This window comes from Aptenodytes patagonicus, chromosome Z (assembly GCF_965638725.1).
Source record: "Aptenodytes patagonicus chromosome Z, bAptPat1.pri.cur, whole genome shotgun sequence".
In the NCBI taxonomy this organism is placed as follows: Eukaryota; Metazoa; Chordata; class Aves; order Sphenisciformes; family Spheniscidae; genus Aptenodytes; species Aptenodytes patagonicus.
The window spans coordinates 2,935,782-2,958,903 of NC_134982.1; the positions used below are offsets into that span (position 1 = coordinate 2,935,782).

Below are 23,122 nucleotides of genomic sequence, written 5' to 3' on the forward strand. Positions count from 1 at the left end.
GAGCCACTCGGCACAGGCAGCCATCCCGCTGCTTCTCCGGCAGCTTTGCTGGTGCTGAACGCAGGGGTGGGATGAGCCGGTGGGAAAATAGGAGCTGACTTCATCTCTCACCGTGTCCTCCATAAGGATGCGCTCAGCACCCAGCTGCCACAAGAACACTTCCCCATCTGTCCAAGTTTAGCAGCTACTACCTTCAGAGGCACAAGCCAGCTCGCAGCCTCCCAGCTTTGCTCTTCTCCTCCAGGAGGTCGTGGTTTCACAGACCCAAGAACTCCTCCATTCAAACACGTGCTACAAGACAGACATAGGGTCCTACGGTCCTCTTTGAAAGTACAGCTGAATAGATAAAAAAATATATATATATATATAAAAAAATATATGAATGATAAAATTTAAGTTGTGGTTTTTTTCACCCCCTATTAACATGAAAAGGCTTTATGACATCCTTGGCATTGAGAAGCTGGAAAAATGAATGTGGACCCAACACAAGCAAGGTGAGCAACAGCAGTGAGTTGCGGCATCTCAGGAGCATAACCCCGTATTTCAAAGCCGCTCTGTGCTAACACACGCTCCCCTGAGCGATGGAGGAATCTCTTATCAAGGTGCGCTGGCTTTTAAAGAAAAGAAAAGCAGCAGAGCAACCTGCTGGCACCACGGCAGACCCCTCACCCAACTGCTGGCAACGGCGTAACGGGCAAATACCAACATCTGCTGGGGACGAGGATGCAGATTTAGCCAGAGGCACGGACGATCCCAGTATTTTGGGGGTTTTCCTGACAAAATGTCATTTTCCAGTGGCATGTCATCATGCAGGGGTGGCCATGGGCAAGGGACCACCTCTTGCAGACACACCAGTTAGGAAAAGATGGTTCAAAGCCCTCAAAGCACTTCAAGTTTTCTAGATAAAACACTGCAATTTTTTCACCCGCAATTAATTCGTTTAGAAACAGAATTGAACAAAAGGCACGGAGTGTTAGGAAACGACTGGGACTTTTTCCCAGATGATCAGCTCATCGAAGCTTTCGACCTACCATGTCTCCCTGCCGATGCGTATGAATCTCAGAGGAGCAAGGACACCCTCTCCTGCCCAGCCCCTGCCCCGCTCCCAAACACCCCCCGACGCCTCGTTTTGCTGCACCCCCTCTTTGCCATGAGACCCGCGTGCAGACCAATGCCCCGTGCCACCCGCCGAGGGGACCACCAGGTCCTTCTGAAGCCGAGGAGACCTACAGGGACCACCCAGCTGCACGACAAGGGCTGTGACCTTGCACGGGGATGTCCCAGATTAGACACTGGTCCCACTGCAGCAGAGGGAAAGAAAAAAAATAAAATTTCTGTGGATCTGCTCCCGCTGTGTTCTCCATGCCAGATTAATGCCTCTGTTATAGCCCTTAATCACCAGAGCTGCTCCATTAACCCGGCAGTGGGTTCACAGCCTGGTCCTTCACTCTGCATTCCCCAAGCATCAGGCATCGCCGGCAGTACCCTCCTGCTCTCCGGCAGAAGTTACCCAGAGTAACGATAGGGAAAACCTCAAACGCTGAGCTTCGTTTTGGTTTGCAACCATCAATTATTAAAGGTGGAAGAGATGCTTCAAGCCAGCACGGAGCAGCTATTTGAAGAGGGATCCAGTTAACGGTTAAAATAAAGACGTACGGACCATATGACGGCAGAGAGGGATGTAGGCAGGGCAGGGATACCCTCCGAAGAGCATCTGTCAGCAGTTACCAAGCAGTTTGGCAAACACTGCTTGCTCCTGTAGTTAGAAGCAAAAATAATTACAGCCTCTCTTCAATTCAGCAATTACCTAATGCTGGCTTTTGCACGCAAGGACTGAACAGAGAAAGCCACTCTTGCTATTAGGAAGCGGGGCAAGCCAGAGAGGTGCCTTGGTCCATAGTCACAGGAGGGGAAAAAAAAGGATGAGAAACAAGGAGTGAAGGGGAAAAGGAAGGTAAATAAATCCCGAGGCTTTGCAAGGACAGCAGGAAAGAGCACCCTGTGCAGGAAGGTTGCCCCTGCGTTGCAACCCAGCTGCATGGCCACGGAAAGAGAGCACACGTTGCTTAAACCCCAAGGAGGCGGCGGGGGGGTTGAGGACCACGGGAAGGTTTAAGGGCAGGCTGGGAGCTGATGAGCCACCAGGGGGCTGCAAGAGGTACATCTGGCTGCAGCAAAACTGGAGCTTTTCCACTTGCGGTGCCTAACCCGAGTTTCCTAAGCCTGCACTGAAGACCTCAGTCTCTGCACGGGTCTCCTGGATGTCTGAGGAGGAAAAAAAACCCAAGAAAAATAGCAAAAATTTCCTACTGGCAAAGGGAACTCTGTGAAATAGCGCTTGGGTCAGTATGCTTCAACAAGGTGCCACGCTGGGTTTGAGATCCATCTCCGTACCGCATCTCTCAGCCCCACCACATTTCTCAGCTTTTTGGCACTATGAGCCAAACTCCACAGGGTTTGCAGAGACCAGGTAGCACCGTGTCCCGTCCAGCCCTATCTCCCACGCTGAGCTTCTTGGCTTACTCTAGATGCAATGGAAGGAAACCAAGTTTCACCTCGTCAGCTTAATTATTAATAATTAGTACAGTTCTAGTAGCACTGAAAGGGAAAATGCGATGCCTAAGACTAAAAGGGAAGAAAGAGCCCTATTTCATCTCACGAGCAAAGCGATGGCCTTCGCGGTGCTCCGGGCTACATCTCAGTTCCCAGCTGAGTGATGACCCTGCAGCATCTTCTGCAATTAGAGGGGCCGAGGCAGAATCGCCCCTAAAAGGATGGCCCCAGAGGCTGGCAAGCCACGCTCCTGTCCTCGCTCTCGTGGCTGGGTCCCTCTCACCGAACCATGCAGGAAAAAGCTGCTGGTGAATACGGGGAGATGCACCGTGGCCGAGGGACCAGCAGGCAACAGGCTCCCCTGGGGCTGACCGCCATCTCCGTTTGTCCTTCTTATCTCTGCCTCCTCCAACCAAGACAACAGCAAACCCAAAGGATCAGGCTGACCAGCCTTCCCTGAAAGGCTACAAGAGTTATTTTTCCCGTGCTCTCCGTGATCCAAATCAGACATCACTTCTGACCAGTTATTTCATTAGAAGCACTAAAGAAACGAAGTAAAGCGTTGCATGCAGTCTGGGTGCTGCTCCCGAGTTATCCGAGCAGCCGATGCCTGGCAACTGCAGCGGGGGAACAACCATCTGACTATTTAAATGTGCATTTCCAGTGAAGGGCTGGATCCTGGGGCAGTACTGCAGCTAACCAAGCGGGAGTTTTGGGATGCCAGCCTCATCAGCAGCAATCCCGGTTTTTCCTCTCTTCTTGGTTCTCCAAGTCTATTGTAATGAAAAAGTATTATTTCAGTGGCCTAATGAAAATTGCTGCTGAGACCAACAGCGGTCATAAAACCAGCAGCGATGCTATTTGGCTGCAGATGACAGAAAACACGGTCTATTTTCATGAAACTATGACCCAGAGTCCCAGGGGTTTTTCAGCTGATGAGGCCAGGATCTGCCACCCACTTGAAAAGCCGAATTCAGTGGGAGCTTCAGGGCAAACTGCAGCAGAATACAGCCAACAAACAGGTCGTGAAGCACAACAGAGGGTCAGGAGCAGAGAGTAATAAAACTTGCCGTTACACCAAGACTGCATATGGGGAAAATACATCTGACTTGTTTATACCGGTAGACTCACCCCAATCTTTTGCTCGTGTGCTTGACAGAGGATTTTGCTGGGGTGCTGGAAGACGGTAAAACACAAAGGGACAATAGTTTTAAGGGATTTGAGTGCTAACTTTATTCCCATCCCCTTTCCCACCTCCTATCTATCCTAGTTTTAAAGCTAGGAAAGCTTTGGGGTACTTCCAGAAAGCATATAGCAAAAGTTTTCTCTGTTGGAAAATTCCCCTGGTCTGCAGGCCATAAATCCTGTCAGTTTAATAAATATGCGTGAGGTCAAAGTCATCGTTCAAACCTGCAGCTCGGCCAGAGGGAAGGGTCAGGAGCTCCCGCGATGCCCTGCAGAGCCCATGCTCCCACCAGCCTGCCCTCCAGCCTCCTGGGCACGGAGAGGCGACCGAGGAAGGGATGCAGTTGCTTACACAGAGAATTATACAATCAAATTCCCAAGAATCATTGTGCATACAAGAATAATGCAGGAAATGTAGAGACATGTTCCCTCTTTATGAACATTGAACATATTTTACAGTTTCAATTTACCTCTCACTTGCTTTTTCACTGAGGGTAGCATATCTGTTTCACTGTTTGCACAGCATATCCCCCCTGAGATTTTATAACCCGGACCCCTTGTGCCATACAAGGCAAGGACAAGGGAATTAAGACATTTTCTTTTATTCTTCCGTTCTTTCTCTCTCTATCCCATACCACTCTGTGCAAGGAAAGCATTTGCCCTCACATTGCTGCTGCGATTTGCGCTGATCTTTCTGCTCCCTTCACTCCTCCGAAGGCTCGGGGGGGCTCTGGGTGCCCTCGCACGGGCCCTCCGCTGCTGTCTCCCAGCGTTTCCCAGCGCAAGACCTGACCATGAGGTTGTGATGAGCTTTTCCTTTTCACCAAATCCGCTCCAAGTGGCAGCAATCTCTCTAGCTGGATGAATTCATTAAAGCTCAAGTGTAGTAACAAGATGTCTGTTATTAACAGAGCACCACAGGTGCTAATTAAAGAGGAAAACAGCAATCTCTCACTTGAACACCTTGTAAAGGGCCGGATCCTGCAAACCACTACATCTCAACAGCCTTTTTGACTGGGCCCAAGATTAAACCCTCCCAAGCAAAGCAGGAGGGGTCTAGCAGGGGCTCTGTTCCTTGCACGGGCTTAGCTTATTGATTCCTGTATCGGGTAGATCTGGCAGGAGCACGATGAGACTCATTTTTTCGTTCCCTCTCTTCGCCCCAGCATCCCTCCTCCCTTCAGCAAAAGCCTTTCAAACGTCCTTTATCTCTGCCTCACCGCTCCCTGCGCCGCAGCGGCAGCATCCCCGCCGCGCACGGTGAAGGCCACCTCCGACCAGGAGGAGCCGAGCAGCAGAGACCCTGCGGCGGAGGGCGCAGCGGTCTGAGACCGGCGAGTTTGGTGCCCGCCGCTCCCGTGATGGACCTGCATGTCTTTAAGAAATCTCTCCAAGCTTTAGTCACAGTAACGGAGTTACTGAAGCAGAGGGAAATACGGGCAAGTCTCCCGCAGCTCTTAGCTCCCAGGCCAGCGACTGCTTCAAGGCTGAAACTTAATTAGTCCTTCCCATCAATAAACACGGGCTCCTGGTGCTCAGTTCTGCAGGAACATCCTGCCGAGAGCCCCGGGGAGGGTCATTCTTCAGGGCTGAACGCAAGTAAAGGCAACGCTTCTGCTCTTGTCTTGGCAAACAGCCTCTTCCCTTCCCTCCTGCAGCTCAAGCTATAAACTACAGGATCTGGTTCCCTGCTTTGCAACCTCCTGCACCTCCCAGGAGTACGAGGTTTCTATCACAGAGTTGGGGGGCCCCATGCCCTGCCCATCCTGAGACCCCCCCACGCGCCCTGATGCCTATGGGCTGCGCTCTGCACCAGCCCCACACTGGGCACCCCGGGAGAAGCAAGCACATCAGGAGACCAGATCTGGCAGACGGGATCCCAAGGAAACAGGAAAACGGGGGACAAGAACCCACCCCAACAAAACCGGTCTGATCTCAGAGGAACGAGCTGTTCCCCAAACCTCATGATGAATACGGCCGGTGACAGGAACAGCTCAGCCTTCGAAGGATGCTGAAGAACAAGCGATGCTCTCTTGCTGTGTGTCCTCAGCTACCTCGCTGCTGGGGTCTCCACCAGAGACACTCCATCCCGGTACCCCTGAAAGCACCACAAGCCTGTGCACAGACACTGGCAAGCACTTGGACCAGTCTAAAAGCAAGCTGCAAATTCAGAGGACTGCTGTTGTGAGCTCCTCTGAGTAAAGCTCTTGCTAATTATCACTGGCAGAGTCCTCCCCCCGGGCAGAATCAGACCCTCTCACGCCAGAGCTGCTTATAGCAAAGAGTCAGAGATTACTACAGTCAAATCGATGAGCTCACTCCGGGTTTCTGAACATGGGATTTCTCCTCCCAGCTTCGCTAGAGCTGCTGATGCACGGCACATCATGCACCCTGGGTGATCTGAAGTAACCTGTTCTTCATGAAGAGTTTTTTTTCCTTTGGGATCTATCATGCCCTGACAACCCGGCTGTACCAAACAACAGCCATGCAACCTGCTCAGGAGTAGATCATATACCTATTTCTCCAAAAACAGTATTTATCAGATGCCTTTAATACCACGATCCAAACGGAAACCCATTGAGGAGGAGATGAGCAGAGCTGCCACCAGCAAAAGGCCAGAAGGCACCAAGTAGCACTGCCCCAGAAGGAAGGTGAAATCTCCATGAGCCAGCAGGAAAAGCCAGATGGAGAAGGCAAAACCAAAGGGAAGCAGCATAAAAATGACCCCAGGGTCCTGGCTTGAACGGTAGTAACACACACACAATTTTCCCATGCATACCACCGTACCGTAAGCAAGCGGAACAGCATCACCCAGCACTGCAAAGCCACCTCTGCTGCCCAAACCCCTCGTAGGAAAATAGGAATTTTCCTTCTTAACGGCTAGGGCACTTGTGGCCAGGCCAAATTACACTCAGGAGAAAAAAAAAAAAAAAAAAAAAAAAGAAAAATCAGACAACGCTCATTAGTTCACGGAAAGAACAGAAAACAATGAAGAACTTGCTGACACTCGCAGAGATTTTAAGCAGTGCGGGAAAGCCACCCGGCTGCCCCCAGCCAGACAGCCAGTTTTGGTCAATCAGCCATGGCAGGGGGCTGTGAGCGGCTGAACACAGGCGAGACGTGGGGAGAGGTCTTGTTTCCCAGTGGGACCCAGCATGTGAAACCGCTCTGGGCTCGGCGGTCTGCAGCCAGACAGTAACCAGACAGTGCCTTGAACAAACATGGTTCAGTACGTGCGCCCAGCAGCCAACGCACCCTCTCCCACCAGCCTAAATACACTTGTTTGACGTGGTATTATGCTGGAAAAGCCCAGCTCCATCTCTATGAAGGCATCCGCCTGTGTCAAACTGTCCATGACAGTCAGACTTACATCGTAACCGGCATATTTTGCTGTACCTGTAGCCTCCATCCTGCTCCCTCTTCAGCCTTAGTCCTGCCAGCCGTGGTTTTCATGCTGCATGGGCTTTTAATGGCTGACAACACATTGATTTAAAACCAGCAGAATTATTTCCGTTACCTAAATAAAGCAATTCCTAAAACAGATGATTCAGAAGCCTCTCCCCTAGCCATAAATCAGAGTGGAAACACGATACCTCATCGGGGCAAATCACTTTGCCGTTTTGGTTTGGCACCTACAGCCTTTTCTTCTAGAAAAGAGACGAGAAGATCCACTCTCTGCCAGCACTTCGTCGGAGAGCTGGGCCTTCGCTCCCCAGGACGCCGCGGGTCAGGACTTTGCCTGTCTTATCACTGGAGGGGCTGGACCAAGATAAGCAAAAGCAGGACGGTTATTAAAAAAAAATAATTAAAAAAAAAAATAGAAACAGCCCTAGAGGTTTTTTACTGTGACTGAGGAGCCTGCATCAGGAATTTGCCCCAAAGGAGGTATGTGCAACAGGCATCGACAGCCAGAGATGGCAGAGCGACTCCTTTGACTCGCCCCTACCCTCCACGGGCCCCAAGAAGTACCTCTGCGAGCAGAGAGCCTGATGTCCTCTCAAAACACTATGCTGGGATCTCGCAAAAGTGCTTGCACTTTTGTCTCTCAAAGCTGGTCTGTAACCTCCCTCTTAATCCCTCTGCTCACTGACAAATCTCAGCCAGTTTATTTTGGGGGACGGGGCTGGACCGCTTGCAGATCTGCATGCTCAGCTTGGGAAAACAACGAAGACAGGCTTTAGGGAGAGGAAAAAAACCCTGCATTTGTCTGCAGAAACCACTTTGTAAAAGGTTTCCACCCCCACTCCTCCCACTGCAGTCCCGCAGCGATGGTCCCACGCTGCTGCAGCTCCAACACGCCCGCAGGAGAGATGCTCCCCCAGCGACTGAGAGAGGAAAGGGGGTAAAACTGCATGGTGTGGAGACGTGCCCAGTGCCCCAGCCAGAAACGCCCCCCCGATACCCCTCTCTCCTCCCAGGTGGCACCACTGGCGACTTGGGGGGGCTGTACCTCCAGTCACATGCTCTTGCCTCCATCGTCCTCGAGAGGAGCAAGCGATCATACACATCCATCTACTAACAACCCTCTGGGAGGGCGATGGCAGCCTTCGCCGAACCGATGTTCCCCCAAGGCAGCGGGGCTGCCGGACCTGGGAGCACGGCTGCTGAGCACGGCCAGATCGAGTACGCAGAGAACATGACCTGTAACCCATCATAAACAGCACAGGCTGTTCAAATCTCAAGGAGAATTAATCATATGTCCAGGAGACTGACTAGACGTGGTATTTCACCATAAGCTTTGTGATATTTGGCCACTGTTGAAGAGTGAGTCCTTGATCCAAGTGTACGGGGGTTTAGGCAGCAACGTCTCCTGGAAGATGCTCCTCTTCAAGGTCAGGTTTGAGCCGCGTTTCAAGCCCAAACTGCTTCACCGCTCCTACAGACACAAGCCCTCGCTCATGGTCAGGTTTCCGTGGTGCACACCTCTGCCCCGCGTTATCTCCCAGCGCAATCGAAAGGGCAGCCCCCCCAAGCCTGACCCACGCCATCCAGCCCGCCCGCCCCATTCATCCAATCTGCCTGGGGGAGCAAGGCGGGTCCTTCCCAACGATGAGGACTCAGCATCCCAAACTTCAGCCCTTTCCTTGGTCTGACTCCCTAAAGAGCAGGGTGACAAGGTCCCACACCTGCAAACAGATGCTGGAGACCAGGAATCCCACACTAATAATTTCACACGGCAAAGCTTCCCCTCTTCTACTCTGGGAAAAAGGTCTCTGCTGTTTTAATGCTTCCCAGTCTCATCATTTTGGGAGACCGTGGTGTGTAGTCATGGGATGCCAGCAGACGGCAAAGCTGAAGGCCAGTGGCAGTGAAAGAAATGTGCTGGCATCATCAAAAATAACGCGGGAGATTTTCTAGAGATTTAAAACAAAAATGTTGTAAGTCCTAGTCCTAAAACAGCCTGAGCAAAACCAAAACACACTCCCAGAGACTTTTAGCCACCCAGATAATAGATGGGGAATAAAAGGCTTTGCTGGACCACTGCTAAAGCTTGCTCTCAGTATAATCACCTACTACTATAATGAGATTACATGGATTAACTGCATTTTAAGGGAACGTCAATGAACTGGACAGCCTTTCTAGGCAGGTTTTTAGTGCTACGCAGAATAATACCGGAAAGACATCAAACCAGGCAGATATTTTTAGAAAGCATTCCTCTAAATAACCTATGTGGAGAGAAATTGCAAGGCAACAGAGGTGCGTTAATGCAGGCAGTAGCTGAATGAATTAATGTTGCAGGGAAAAACAGATTCATCCCTGGTTTCTCTTGGCCGGGTTGCACAAGAAATTAATTCAGTCGGACCCAAGCCTCCATTCCTCCAATGCTGTGTTGTGAAATGGCCTCAAACGTTGGAGGGAACGAGCAACACAGGACGCACTCTGCTAAGAGAGGAAAACGCGAGGCCAGCATGATCCAGGATGAAAGCGCTGGGGTTTGTGCCCGATGCCCTCGGGGCACCTGCACTCTCCCACCCCTCAGCCCTATGGAGGTGACAAGCCCCAAGTCCTCTCCCCGGCTGCAGACAGGGCACATGCCTGGGAAGGTATCCCCCCAAATGAGTCTGAAATTAGACTTCATCATTATCACGGCATCCTTCACCACGCGGAATGCAGCAGCTATGTTCCACGCAGAGAGTGGGGGTAGTAGTTCACTGAGGTGCAGACAGACAGGCATTTGCCCAGCACTTGGAGGGACGGGTCTGTTTTATAGCCTTTGTACTCTTGCTCAGGAAACCCAGCGCTCACCTACTCACTCATTTTCTTCTAACTATCCTCAGGATTTAAGAGGAACCCTCAGAGAATCTGTTTTTTTCATTGCTTTTTGTCCATGGTGCTTACTCCTGCAAAATACCCAGCAACTTCAAAATAAACTGGACACTGCACTGTCCAAAGTCCTTTACTCTTCTTTTCCAGGATGGATCCAAGCTGGAGCCTTGGGGACTGAAGCCCAGACATTTTGCTCCCCATGTTCTATCCAGCCACATCTCTGCGCCTTCTCCCTCGTTGTGACTCAGCCAGGGCTTGTGAATAAAACCCAGTTAGGAATTAAACATCAGAGCGGCACAGCAAAAGGATGGCCCCTACCCCAGGCAGCTCACAGCCTGGGATCTTCAGCTCCCACCCTGGTGAAGCGACAAAAATAACCCATTAAAAAGTCACTTTAATTGCCTTGCCAGTGGTTTGCACAAACTCCAGCTAATGCTTGAGGTTAGAAATGAATTAAGCCTTAAATAGCAAGTTCTCTTCCATTCCTCCCACTTTTACTCTTAAATTTTAATGGGGTCATGGTGAGGCGGGAAAACAGATCCCGCCAGTCCTCCAGCTCTCATACCCAGCTCCTCTGCAACAAGGACCAGGCTCAGCGCTTCTGGGTTTGCTCCGCCACAGGCTCCCGTTGCAGACACCCAATCTGTTTTGGGACACACCACCCAGGCTGCTGCCTAGATGCAATTAAGACAGTTACAAAGTCGATATTGTTCATGCCAGAAGCAGTCCTAACCAGGATGAGAAAATTGAGAGGGTGCAACCACGCACCATGGTCCTCCAGAGCCCTGGGAAGATCTGCTCCATCCCACGTGGGGCTCGCACTTCTCAGACATTGCCCAGCACTTCGTGTCCAAGCTGACCACTACTAAGGAGGAGAAATGTTCCACCACCACGCTTTTGTTGAAAAAAAAAGATGCAAACAGGAGGTGACATATGCAGCAAAGCCCAAACGAGACCTCATAGGAGCACAAGTGGAGCACTGCCTGCCTGCTGCCTGGCTATCACTGCCTGCTACACGCGGATCATCTGAACCATCTGCCTGAGTAGTAGCAGGCACATGAGATTTATTCAGATAAAAGAGGCCAGCGTAGGAAATGAGCTTAGATTCCAGGATGTGAGCCCAAATCAGTGGGAGATTTGGCGACTCCACGGGGGACGGGCATCCCGCATCCCCAAGGAGGGATGTCCTGCGTTAAAAGCAGCATCCCCATACCCTTCCCAGGGTCTCCAGGACTGTCTGCCCTCCTCAGTGTCACGGCACTGGTGAAATGAAACAGGTGAGATGAGCAACAGTACTAGCCCACGCTTCTCCGTAGGGAAAAAGGAGAAGTTTTCCAAACTTTGCCATCACAGTTTTTCCCTAGTTGTTCAGCTACTGCATTAATCCTGCGACTGCTCCTGAGATTTGCTGAAACACACAACATTTTCGCATACTGAAAAGATCTTGCAAGTATTATAATCAGAATTTCCTTCAAATTTCTTCCCTTCTTCCAAAATGCACTCTGCCCATTTTGCTGCGTTTGAAGAGCAGACAGCAATTAGCTTTCCAGCCCAGAGATATATATTTTTTTTTTTTCATCCCTAGACCCATCTTTCTAACAGACGAGATTGTGGCCTTTCTAATGACGTAAGGAGACAAAGGCTGTAAAAGCCTTTCCCAAATGCAGAATTGCCTCCGCGCTCTCCAAACGCACAAGATAATGAGGCCCTTCAAGTGCTGCGATCAAACTCCTTTCTACCAGCCCGATTAGTGCCGCTAACAATCTTGCTTGTGTCTCCTCCACCCTCACCCAGTTCAGCAAAGCGCTCTCTGCGGCATTTACACTTTGTTAATCTGTTGGTATTTACCAGAAAACCGAGGTCACTTGTGCTGAGCTGTTCTGCCTGCTCACCTGCCTTAACATCAGGGGATGCAGCGATGCAATCGCTAAGCCCGGGCAAAACCCAGTGCTGAAGAGGCACGCAGATGGCACGGACGTCTGTCGTGCCTAAAATCAAGCAGGTATTTTGGGAGGGGGTGCGGCCACCTCGTTACTCTCAGAATTTTTGTTTGCTTTTTAAATAAGCAGAATGAGCCTCCATCTAATAACAAGAGTAGACAGGACTCAGGTGAAGCTGGAATGCGAAACAAGTTGAAAAGTCAGTAATATCAACCATTGATATCGTTTGGCAAACGTAAAGCCCATCAAGATGCCCTTTGAGATTTCCCTGCCCCTTATTCAAGCGAGAAAGGAGATGACTCAGCAATGACACCGTGCGCATCGCGATCCCTTCACAGCCACTGGAGCTTTATTTTCCTAAAGAGTCTCATCAAATTTCACATTTCCTTGTTTGCCCCTGTTACCAAAGAGCCCAAAACTGACCTCAGGTGTAAAGCAAACACAGGGGGGGAAAGAAAGAGAAATGTGCATATGAAATTTCAACTTTGCATTAAAACTTATCTCGCTGAAGTTTAGCAAACGGTGGCACGGGCGTGCAGGAGCGAGGAAGACGTGCCGGCTGCCGTTGCGGGCACAGCTGTATGCACATCTGGCCCCGGTCCTGCAGCATCCCCTTCAACCTAGCAGCAACTCTGGGAGCAACGAGAGCTGCCCCCTTCCACCTTGCAAGCATTTTTTCTGCTTCATGAAGCTTCCCTTTTTGGCTCCCCCATAAACCCGCTTCCCCGCCAGCTCCCTGGCCACCCATTTCCCGCTCCCAGCTTTCCTTAGCAAGGCGACAAGCCTTGCCTACCTTCATCCTTCATCACAGAAGCAGCAGCAGTCTGCTCCGTGCTTGCTGCCTTACTAAAAGAACATAATTATTTCTGATTTATGGCATTTCTGACCACACTCAGCCTGGGAGATATGTGGAAGGAAACTAAGGCTGGCCTGCTCATTTCAAGCTCTGAGGAAAGGCTTTCTTAAATTGATACAACCTCGAATTAAAAAAAAAAAACAGGGAGAAAGCAGAATTCCCAGAGAGCAAAAGAACTGTAATTCTTAAAATAAATTATCCGAAACACTCTCCGGGTCAGATCCATTGCTTGTAGAAGAGATGCAAACCAGTCCCAATGTTTCAACCTGCAGTGCTGACAGAAATGCAAAGAAACAACTTGGTTTGGGTTTTTTTTTTTTTTCCTCCTCTTCCCATTCTCCTTGATCTCATTTTAATTGGAACCGGTCCCAGCTGAATCAGATCCCGAGAAGCCCAGCATCTACCCTCTGTCCTTGAAGTCATTTTAAGCCGGGACCTATTTTCACATTTCCAGCCCTGCCTCCTCCCAGCAGGCCAGGGTTTAATTTACCTTTCCCCAAAGGCACTTTCTAATAGTTCAAAACTTTCCGTATTGCACAGGACAAGGCAGGGGGAGTTAATGGAGCACACAACCCCGGCAAGGGGCCGGGTACAACCAGTGCTGTGACAGCAGACGTGGCGCTGCCAGCCTGGTTTGCCGGGGTGCCGAGGACGGGGCATTCCCCCAGGTCCTTCGGGAACAGCCCGGGAGGATTTAATGCCGGGTCCCCAGGACGCAGGCACTGAGCAGGAGCGTGCCCGGCGTGCGGAGCAGGCTGCGGGACAGCAGCACGTTTGGGTCCCTTGGGAATAAAAAAGGAACGCGTCACCTCTACACCCTGCCGTCAACCACGATGCAGGCTGCGCCCTGGCTTGTGTTTTGCATCAGGCACAGTGGAAAACCTCCCAAAGCGGAGATTAATTGCTGGGAGCAACGGCTGGGACCTGCTTGGAGGCACACGCGGCCACTGGTTCCTTGCCTCCAGCAGACCTGTCCCACTTCACTTAATGTAGGAATAAACCTCTCTCAGGGTCCGGACATGATCTGCAGTTTTCTTTAGGAAGGGATTTTGGGAGGAGGGCTTAGGAAGCCTCCAGAGGGAAGCAGCCTGTACTCTGAAACATGAAATTTGATGAGGCTTTTTATCTCAGTTTACATAGCTAATTATTGCAGGTGTATCAGTTACCATGTAATTAATAGTGTTGTAAAATCAGGTGTAGCCAAGAACTGACTTGTGCAAACAATCTGAGCAGCTGGGACAGATGGACACGGACCGGTATCGGCCCCGGGGGGTTGTTTGCTCTTCCCTGAATCCAGAGGGATCCTAACATGAAGCTGAGACACAGCCAAGCCGCTCCCCTGAGAAATCATATGGATTCGGAAAGTCTCCCATCGCTTAGCCTGGGAGTAAGGCAACAGCTCGGGCAGCGGAAGGTAACTTTTCATCCACGGCAGGTCACGGCCGGCGAGGAAGGCACTAAGGGTGCAAGAGCAGATGCAAGACGAAGGGCACAAGAGCAGAATGCAGGTTTCCCACCTGCATGCAGCGGATCCATACCAGGTCCCAGGAGGGGACCGCTCTCCCTGCCGCAGAGCAGCTGTGCATCCAGAAAAAACACGTGAGCATCCCTGCCAGCGACCCGACGGACACGCGTGTACCCGGGCACCGCTTCTCACACCACCGGGGATGTTCACATCAGCGCTCCGGAAAGCTTTTTTCCTTGAGTTCCCCCGCTCCTTGCCTTCCTCCCAGGAATGCCCCGAGGATAAGCACGTTAAGAGCCATGTAGCACTGGGCTGCTGCAGCGGCGTGGGCTGGCCAGCTTCCTACAGAGATGACTGTTGTGTATAATATAGAAACTGAGCTGCTTGTTCCAAGCACAACCACGCCGGCTGCTTTTTAAAGACAGGCTTAGCTCGGATGCAGAGTGCTGCAGGAACAAGCAGCGCTAATTCCCCCTGCAGCCTCCAAGCCAGGGGACGTTGTCGGTAGGGAGATTTGGGAGCTTGTCCCGCTCCTGACCCAGCCCAAAGGGCAGGGAGCGCCCGCAAGGTCATCCTGGCACCTTTTCAGCAGGGCTGAAATCAGCCCCTGTAAATCCTCGTGTGCAATTCTGCCTGGAAAGCCCCTGAAGTGGATCACTGTTAAACCTTGCCCTAGCACAGATCACGGGAAGCACACAATGGCTTCCCCGGTGCCAGGCTTGGGCTGCACCGGTCGGCATCGCACCTGCCTGGGAAGCGCAGCTGGTGGGGTTTGAAAGGCGCAGCCGTCAGTTAGGAGAAGAGTATGAAGACATCGGGGCAAAAAAGAAGAGATCTGGCGCTTAAACGCCCCCAAATAATTCAAGTAGTATGAAGTATGCAATTTTCTTCCGCAGTGGCGTCAAAGACACTCGAAGACCATTTGCCAGGCATTCGCAGGCCATAAGCACCAAATTTCACTCTCTTCTATGCGTTCAGCTGCACCAGTACAAGGAGGACAACATCTTGCCACTATTCATCGCATACATACACCCAGAGATAAAATACCACAATGCAAACAACTAATGAATAATCAATACCAAACCCAAGGAACACACCGATAAGTCCTTCGGATGAAAAGCCGCTGGTGGCACGTGGAGTAGCCCACGTTTCAGAGCTAAGTGCCCACGGAGCAGCAGCAGAGCTACGCGACAAGGATGAAGCCAAAATGAACTGCCATGTCTAATGCAAGTCCTCTTCCATTGTAGCTTCTTTCCATTTCTGTGCTAGTCACAGAAACTGTGAGCCCAAAATAATGGCAGCAGTGTCTAAATTTAAAAGGGCAAACTTTACAAAGCCGAAAGCAATCGTTAGCATCACTGAGAGTACGGGACTCGCCTAAAGCATCTACCAAAGACCCCAAAAGTTACAAATCCAGAAAAGCAGCAAGAGTTAAATCAGGCAAAAACCATTCTGGCAAAAACGAGATGTGGAAAATGCATGGAAACATGATCTTTCTAAAAGGCACAGAAAAGGAAGAGGAAAAAGAAACGGCACTGAAAAAGAAATTAATTGTAAAGTAAGGCACTTTTTAGGCATGCTAGGAACAGAATTAAGACGGCTGCTAGGTTCACTGTTAGGTACCATCAGTAAAATTGGAAGCGAGCACTGTGCTGCCGACGGGATGCTGGGGATGGGATAAAACAGTTACCAAAGAGGACGAGAGAAACTCGGTCTACAGATTAACCATGTGCACCCCACTGTGCAAAAGCAGGGTCTTTCCCAACAACCTCCTGTATAACCTGCCTTAAACCCCCTTAACGTCAGAGATTTCAGTATTGCCAAACATCTGCTAAAATAAAGCATTTTAAAATCAACCTGTGAAACACAGGGAAACTTTGTGTAGTTGCAGTATTTTAAGAAAGGACGAAAGGTGAAAGGCAGGAGCAGCAGGCAACCTGGGGTCAGCTCCGACTAGAACAGCGGGACAGAAATTTCAGGTAAATACACGAACTGGAGACTAAAAATACAATTCTAATCAGCCAGCTGAGTTTCCTGGAATGAGGTCTATTTAAAAGACTTATTTTTTCTTTGACAGCCAACAGGGCTGCATGACAGAGGCATGCCTCAGCACATCGTTTGCCCAAATTTCTCCAAAGCACATAATATTTTGAGGATAAATTTCACACCAGGTGAAACGAACCCCACAGACATTAGGTGTGTGCCAGCACAGCCTCAAGCGTGGCTGTTGACGGGGCGAGACCAGGGAGGGAAGCCAGCACCCAAGCACGGTCCTCAGGGATTTTTGTCGCTGCTCAGTCTCATCTGTGATTCCTTCTGGGGGATTATATTAAATATAAACCTGTAACACAAAAAACCCCAGTAACTAATGGATGGTTGGTTGATGACACAGTTGCATGGAGACCCAAATCACCTCGGTGGGGGTCACAATCCAACAGACCATGTTTTCGTGTGGCAAAGTAATACACGAGGCCACAAAAGGGATCTCTGCCCGAGCCAGAAAAGGATTTGGGATGAGCGTGGGGCATCTCTTCTGCATATGCAGCCAGAGCAAAGGCAGAACAAAAGGAGGTGGTCCTTGAAGGTGCAATGGGAAACACGTCCATTAGAAGTCGGAAAGCAAGCTCACACCAACACACGGCATTGCCAAGGTCACGGCTGCATCCAGACTGGTACCCGGACGATGTGGTCACACCAGCGAAGTCCCAAGGGCGGCCACAAAAACTGTACACGATGGAGCAGGAGCCGCTCAGCGTGGGGTTATAGCACCTTCAGACTCTTGAGAAGCAGGTGAAGAGGTGACTGGATCACTGCGGGCAAGGAGCTAGAAGTGACGACAAGGGCACAACAACGTCCCCCCTCTGCAAGTCAAAGCTAGATAAGTTCAACCTTGAAATGAGATAGCATCTCCCCAGAGTGAGAGCAATTAAATGTTGGCACAAGGTATGGGAGGAAGGTTGGGGGAGGGGGAGGCTCACCATTGCTCAGAGCCATTAAAACAAAATTAACAGGCTGGTTTTTAACCCAGCCTTCTGTGTCTGCAGGAGGATGAGCTGCAAACACTTCCCTGCAGTTGCATTTCTGCAACGCCTCCCACCTGGGGACGTGGAAAGTTTCAGAAGCATTATTTATGCCTCAAAAAAGGCCTGAGTGGTAGGAGAACAGCAAGGTCATGCTAAAAAAGGAAAGATCAGGGCGAAAGGACTAAAAACCAAGGTTTGCAAGCGTTGGGCGAGATTCATCCCACTTAAATTTAGACCTCTCAAACTCAGATATCCAAGTCAGAACCAGCACCCTGAAAGGCATTTGCCTGCCCTGCGTCTGAGGTTTACCGCAGGGCGAAACAAATCCCGTTCGGGAGGTGCCTGTCCCCTCCGTTTGTGGCGGGGGACAGCTCAGACCAGACACTTTTAGATGCCCAAGTGAGGGCAAACGAATGGCATCCACCAAAACAGCTTCAACTGCAAGTGAGCTGCCTCATGCCGCCTGGAAAATCAAGACGTAATTTTGGCTCGTAATGCCAATTTTGGCGATTTTGCCTTGCTGAGTTGCCCAGCACCCAGGAGGCAGAAGCAGGATGAGAAGCTACTCCAGCACCTGGAGGCAGGTCTTCATGTCTCTCTTCCAGGTATAAAGAAGAGATGAACAGAGACCATCTGCGTGAAGGACTCAACCTGGAGAGCTTGAGGTTGGCTGAGACGCTTGCAGTTCAGCATCCTTCTTTCTGAACATGGGTTATTTGATTGGGATTTCAGACTTTATCGATCCTCACTAAGAGGCTGGGCTCAGCTTGAGGAGGGAAAGGACTGCGGTGAGCCTGACTTTTCTCTGCTTTGGCCCTGAACCCAGGCAGAGGCTCACAGTGGTGGTCTCCCAAGCACAGGAAAATCGATGGTACGTGGGTTATCACGTCCCTTTACCCTTTCCTCTTTTGCAGGGAGAGGGAACACTGATGCTCACCTGCTGGGTGTGAGACTTATCCTCAAAACATTACGTGCAACTCCAGCCCCGGCTCCTGCGATATCCTTGCTACGGTCCTGGCCTCCCTTTCCCTGCAATCCTTCGCGCACACACCTCCACGGGGCTTCCTTGTCACCTTCAAGCTGACGGACATCTGTCCATCCAAAAGGAGGAACATGCACTGCAAATCTGAGTCTCAGCTGCATCCCTTGATCATGTCCAAGGTGGTGAAAAGGATGTCACCATCCCCAGGCCTCGTTCTGCAGGAGGCTGTGCTCCTGCTGCAGACCGGGAAGGGGAAAAGCACTCTGCGTTTCCTGGGAAGTTCTCAGCGCCAGGTAGGATTAGATGTGCCTAATTAACAGTGAGGAGCAAGGAACAGAGAGCTGAATGCAGGGACCGAAACTCCCTCAGCAGCAGCCAAGCGTTGCGTGTCCAAAACCAAGCCAGCTGCTTCATCAAGAGAAACCCTTGACATTGCACATCACCTTCTCCGGCCGCGACATCCCCCAAGCGTACAGACAAGAGACAGGTAGTAGAGGTACCCGAACACCTCCAACACCCAGAAAATGCTGAACTCTGGATGCACACCAGACCCCGGGGGGGACCCCTCTCCCCTAACCCGCCCCACGCCTCGGGGCTGGAGAACGTGGCTGGGCAAAGCGCTGTGTGGGGACAGCCTGTCAGAGCCGCTGGGACATCAGGGTAAGGTTTCCCCCCCCCCCTTTCTGGTACCCACACTACACCAGCCCGGGATTAATCTTCCCGAGGCGCCATGCCTGCCGGCATGGCAGCCAAACACGCATTCACCACACACTGAGCACGTCTGATGCCATTAAAGCCTGGACCATCGCCACCTGCCATCTCCAGCGCACGCTCTCAGACCCGAGGGTCTAGTTCAGGCGAGGAGTAAATAAATAAGACCGAGAGCAAACGCAGCCTGCCTTGGAGGGGGAAAGAGGGAGAGAAGCAGGTTTCCCTCTCCGGACGTGGGGAAAGGGGGCCGGGGACCCGCCAGGCACGCTGACACCAGCTCGGTTGTACGCCGGTTTAGCGGTGCAAACCCACAAGTCTGTATGTATATGCACATAAAGCACGTACATACACATAACGCACGTATAAAACCGGAGAGAAGCAAATGTATATGTGTTCGCTCGTCCTCTGGGGCAGCAAACCGGCGCTGCAGGCGTCTTACGGATTTTAAGCCCACCGTTCCAAGGAGGGGGGTCTCCGGCAGGCGCGGCGGCGGCAGCGGGGCCGTGCCGGGCTGGGCTGAGCCCCGGGGAAGGGCGAGGCGATACCGACACCGCCGGGCGGTTCCCGGGACGGCTCCCCAGGCGGGTCCCGGCGGACTCCCCGCTTGCCGGCCCCGAGGTCCGGTCCCGCACGGGGCAGGAGCGGCCGCCCCGGCAGGGAACCCACTCACCGAGCCCCGCAGTAACCGCCGACCTCCGACCGCCTCACTCCGCACCGCACCGCATCGCTTCCCCCCGCAAATCCCCTCACCACCGGCCCCCGGCGGGCTCAGCCCGCAGCACCGGCTCGGCTCGGCTCGGCTCGGCTCGGCTCGGCGCGGGGGAAGCGGGAGCAGCGCCCGGGCGCGGCGCGGGCAAGGGGGGCGGCGGAGCGCCTCACTTACCGGGGCCGTTCCGCTCCGCACCGCTCCGCCATGGCCCGGCTCGGCTCGGCGCACCGGCACCGCGCGCCCGCCCCCGCCGCTGACGTCACCCACCGGCCTCAGCGGCCGCGCGGGGGCCACCTGCCGGGGGAGGGGCAGGGGAGGGGGCGAGCCCGGTGAGGAGCCTCCTGAGGGAATCCGCTCCCCCCGGCTACCCGCCGCCGTCCCCGGGAGGAGCCGCCTGAGGGGATCCGCTCCCCCCCGGCTACCCGCCGCCGTCCCCGGGAGGAGCCGCCTGAGGGGATCCGCTCCCCCCGGCTACCCGCCGCCGTCCCCGGGAGGAGCCGCCTGACGGGATCCGCTCCCCCCCGGCTACCCGCCGCCGTCCCCGGGAGGAGCCGCCTGAGGGGATCCGGTTCCCCCTCACTGTCCCCGGGAGCAGCTGCCCGAGCGGATCCGGCCGTCCCCGTCCCGGCCAGCCCCTGTGAGGAGTCGCCTGAGGGAATCTGGTTCCCGCCATAGTCCCTGTGAGGACCCGCCGAGGGGGATCCCGCCTGGCCCCCCACCTCAAGGCGTCCCTCAGAGCGGGGCGGGGGGGGCCTGAGGTGAACCCCCTCACTCTCAACACAGACAATTCTGGCTGGACTTTCTGCCCTTTCCCCCACCCCTGTAGCCAACGTGTTATTTGCTTATGGGTATTAAGGTGTGGGTTTCCAGGTCTGCACCAAGCCAGCATCCCGGCAGCCCGTGAGACCATGCTGGGGCCTGCTTCGGCCCCAGGGAGCCCTGGAGCACCGCAGCATCCTTCTGTCTGTCCGCTCCTGAGGTCTGTCCCCGCTGAAGCGGGGCCTTTCCCGAGGTGAAAGGTGTAATGGATTTTGGATAGTGCCCCAAGGGGCTGAGGGCTATTACAGGTGCGGTAGTTGAGGTCTTTCCACCCCCGGGTGGCATGACCCACTGAGCAGTCTTAATGGAAAAAAATTCACCGTGCGCTGTATTTACAGTGTGAAAGAACAATTAAAGGAAGCTGCTTCAAGAGCCTAAGTGGAGGAAGCGCGATGGTTCGATAGTTATTGATCCCCTCCAGACAAGCGTGCTGCTTTGTTAGAGCTGGAGGAACTGAGCCTCCCTCGTCTTCTGCAGGGGAAACGGTGAGAAAAAATAAAAGAGAAAATGGTCCGGTAAATTAAACTCCCAGGGAATTACGCAGGAGGAAATGAAGGTGTATAAACCATTTTTGGTGGTATAGCAATCTGTAACAAGACCACTCCACTGTTTCACTGTCTAAGATTAAAATGAACGTTCCCATCCGGTTACCCCGTGAGCAGGAAGGTATTGAATTGGTGCTTCTGCCTGTGAATGCAAGGGGAAAAAAACAGAGAGAAGAAAGAGGAATAGGAGCATTAACAGTTATTGTTAAAACCTCCCAGGGAAACTGATTTCGTGTGCCCCGCGTCACTGTGAGCTTAGGTGCCGCTTCCCAGTGCCTTTCAAAGCCAAGTGTGGAGGTTATTCCCCTGGTTGACGCAGGTGACAAACACACAGCCAGGGAGAACGAAGGGCACCCCGGGGCCCCCCGGGGAAGAGCTCGATGGGGGAAAACGGGGGTGTTTGGGCAAAGATATTCTCAGAAGTGACTGTTGGCTGGCACCTTGCTTCAAGGTTTTATTACAGCGAACCGTGCGGTGATACCCCCAGCCCTGACTTGACGGTCCTGGCCCGGCGTTCAGCGGAGAGGTTTCCACCGCCGGAGCGGCTGTCAGCTCTGCTCAGCTCGAGTGCCAAGTGCCGTATGGGAACGGAAAATAAATTACCATCCCGGCCGTGGGGTGAGGCTGAAGCACACAAACCCTGTGCTGTGGGAGCACGCTCTGCATCCGCGCTGGCTGGGAGTGATCCGGGGATTTGAGGACTTTTCTTCCGCAGCTTGAACGCTTTGGTTTGTGGCACTGCCATACACCGAGCCATTTTGTTTTAACAAGTAGGCCAGCGATCTCCCTCTTGCAGTTAAGTGTATGCCCACGCACATACACATTTATATTTTCTTTTAAAGGGTGGACGCTGGTTTGGTCAATATGGGTTTGGTTTTGGTGAAGAGGCTGCATATTACTGGCGCTTCAGAAAACCAGGGCAGCGCTCAGCATCTCGCAGGACCTTGGCGGTCGTTCCCGGAGCGGCGCCGCGTGAACAGCAAACTCTGGCAGTGCTGTGAATGGCGTTGCAGAGCGGCTCTCACACCACCCTAGCAACAAGCGCCGCAGCTTGGCAGGATCGGTCCTGAACGCTAACGAGATAAAGGGGCCTCCGTTCAAACGGGGTGATTAAACGGCAGTAACTCCAGGCAGCTATAGTTAGCTCGTCGTCAGCCTGAAGCTGCCAAGCGTAATGAATGGAAATACCGTCTTTACGGTACATGGTGTTGGTGCGACTCAAACTCTGCGCCATAAATTGCAGGTTTTGGCACCTGTGGGTGTGTAATGGTGCTGTTACACACACACACACGCACACACACACACACAGAGGAGCTGCCGCTCTCCGGCGTGAGGTGGGCGCAAGGGTGCGTGTTTCCAAGCAGGATGAAGAGAGACAGGATGATAACATGGTAAGTGACTTAATTAAACACTGTGGAGCCTGAATAGATAATCACAGGCCTGTGCTGCATCTTCATGCACGAGGAATTGTCTCTCTTCTTAAGCGGGGAGAAGCAAAGCTCTCAAAAACCTGCCTGAGTGTTTACATCAATTTCCTGGTGATTGGTGAGGAGGGACCCGGCGCACTTGATCAAAGCAAGCAGCGCTGTTGCCTGAAGCATGTGCCAATAACGGGAACTGTAAGAATTTCTTTTTTTTCACCCTGCCATAAACGTGGTTTTTAATCCAGGCTCTCTCCCTTCCCCCTGTGAGACAGCCGAAAGCCCGGGGAAGGCAAATGCAGAAAGGCGTAGCGTTAGCCCTGCCTGAAACCCAGCAGTTCAGCCTTCCTGCTGCAGGCTTGGACTATCGGATGCCTTCAGGAAGAGGGTGCTTTTCTCTGCTGTTTCCTTTTCCAACGCTTCTTATTTTCATTGGGAGAGGGGGCATTTTTCTTGTCTAATCACGGCATGTGCAGCATTTTATTCGGAGCCTGAAATTCACCCCTTCCACAGGCAGAGGCCGAAACCCACAGGGGTGACGTTCCAACTGTACTGGGGGACTTATACCCTGTCCAGGTGTAGATTTCACCCCGGTTGCATAATGATGCCGTTGTTACACCCGCTGCAAAATATTTCTCTTGCATAA

The 23,122-nt window shown here is 52.4% G+C and overlaps 1 protein-coding gene across 3 annotated transcripts in view; it reads right to left on the reverse strand.

Moving 5' to 3' along the window:
- The window catches only part of LOC143172822 (mitogen-activated protein kinase 4-like), a 42,501-nt gene extending 22,584 nt beyond the window's left edge, over window positions 1-19,917 (reverse strand). For 2 of the 3 annotated variants that reach the window (XM_076362633.1, XM_076362636.1), the window contains exon 1: window positions 19,866-19,909. The gene's annotated coding sequence lies outside the window, so the exon portion shown is untranslated. Of the gene's footprint in view, window positions 1-19,865 lie in introns of all 3 variants that reach the window. The other variant, XM_076362634.1, reaches the window with a different exon arrangement.
- Between the last annotated feature and the right edge of the window lie 3,205 nt (window positions 19,918-23,122).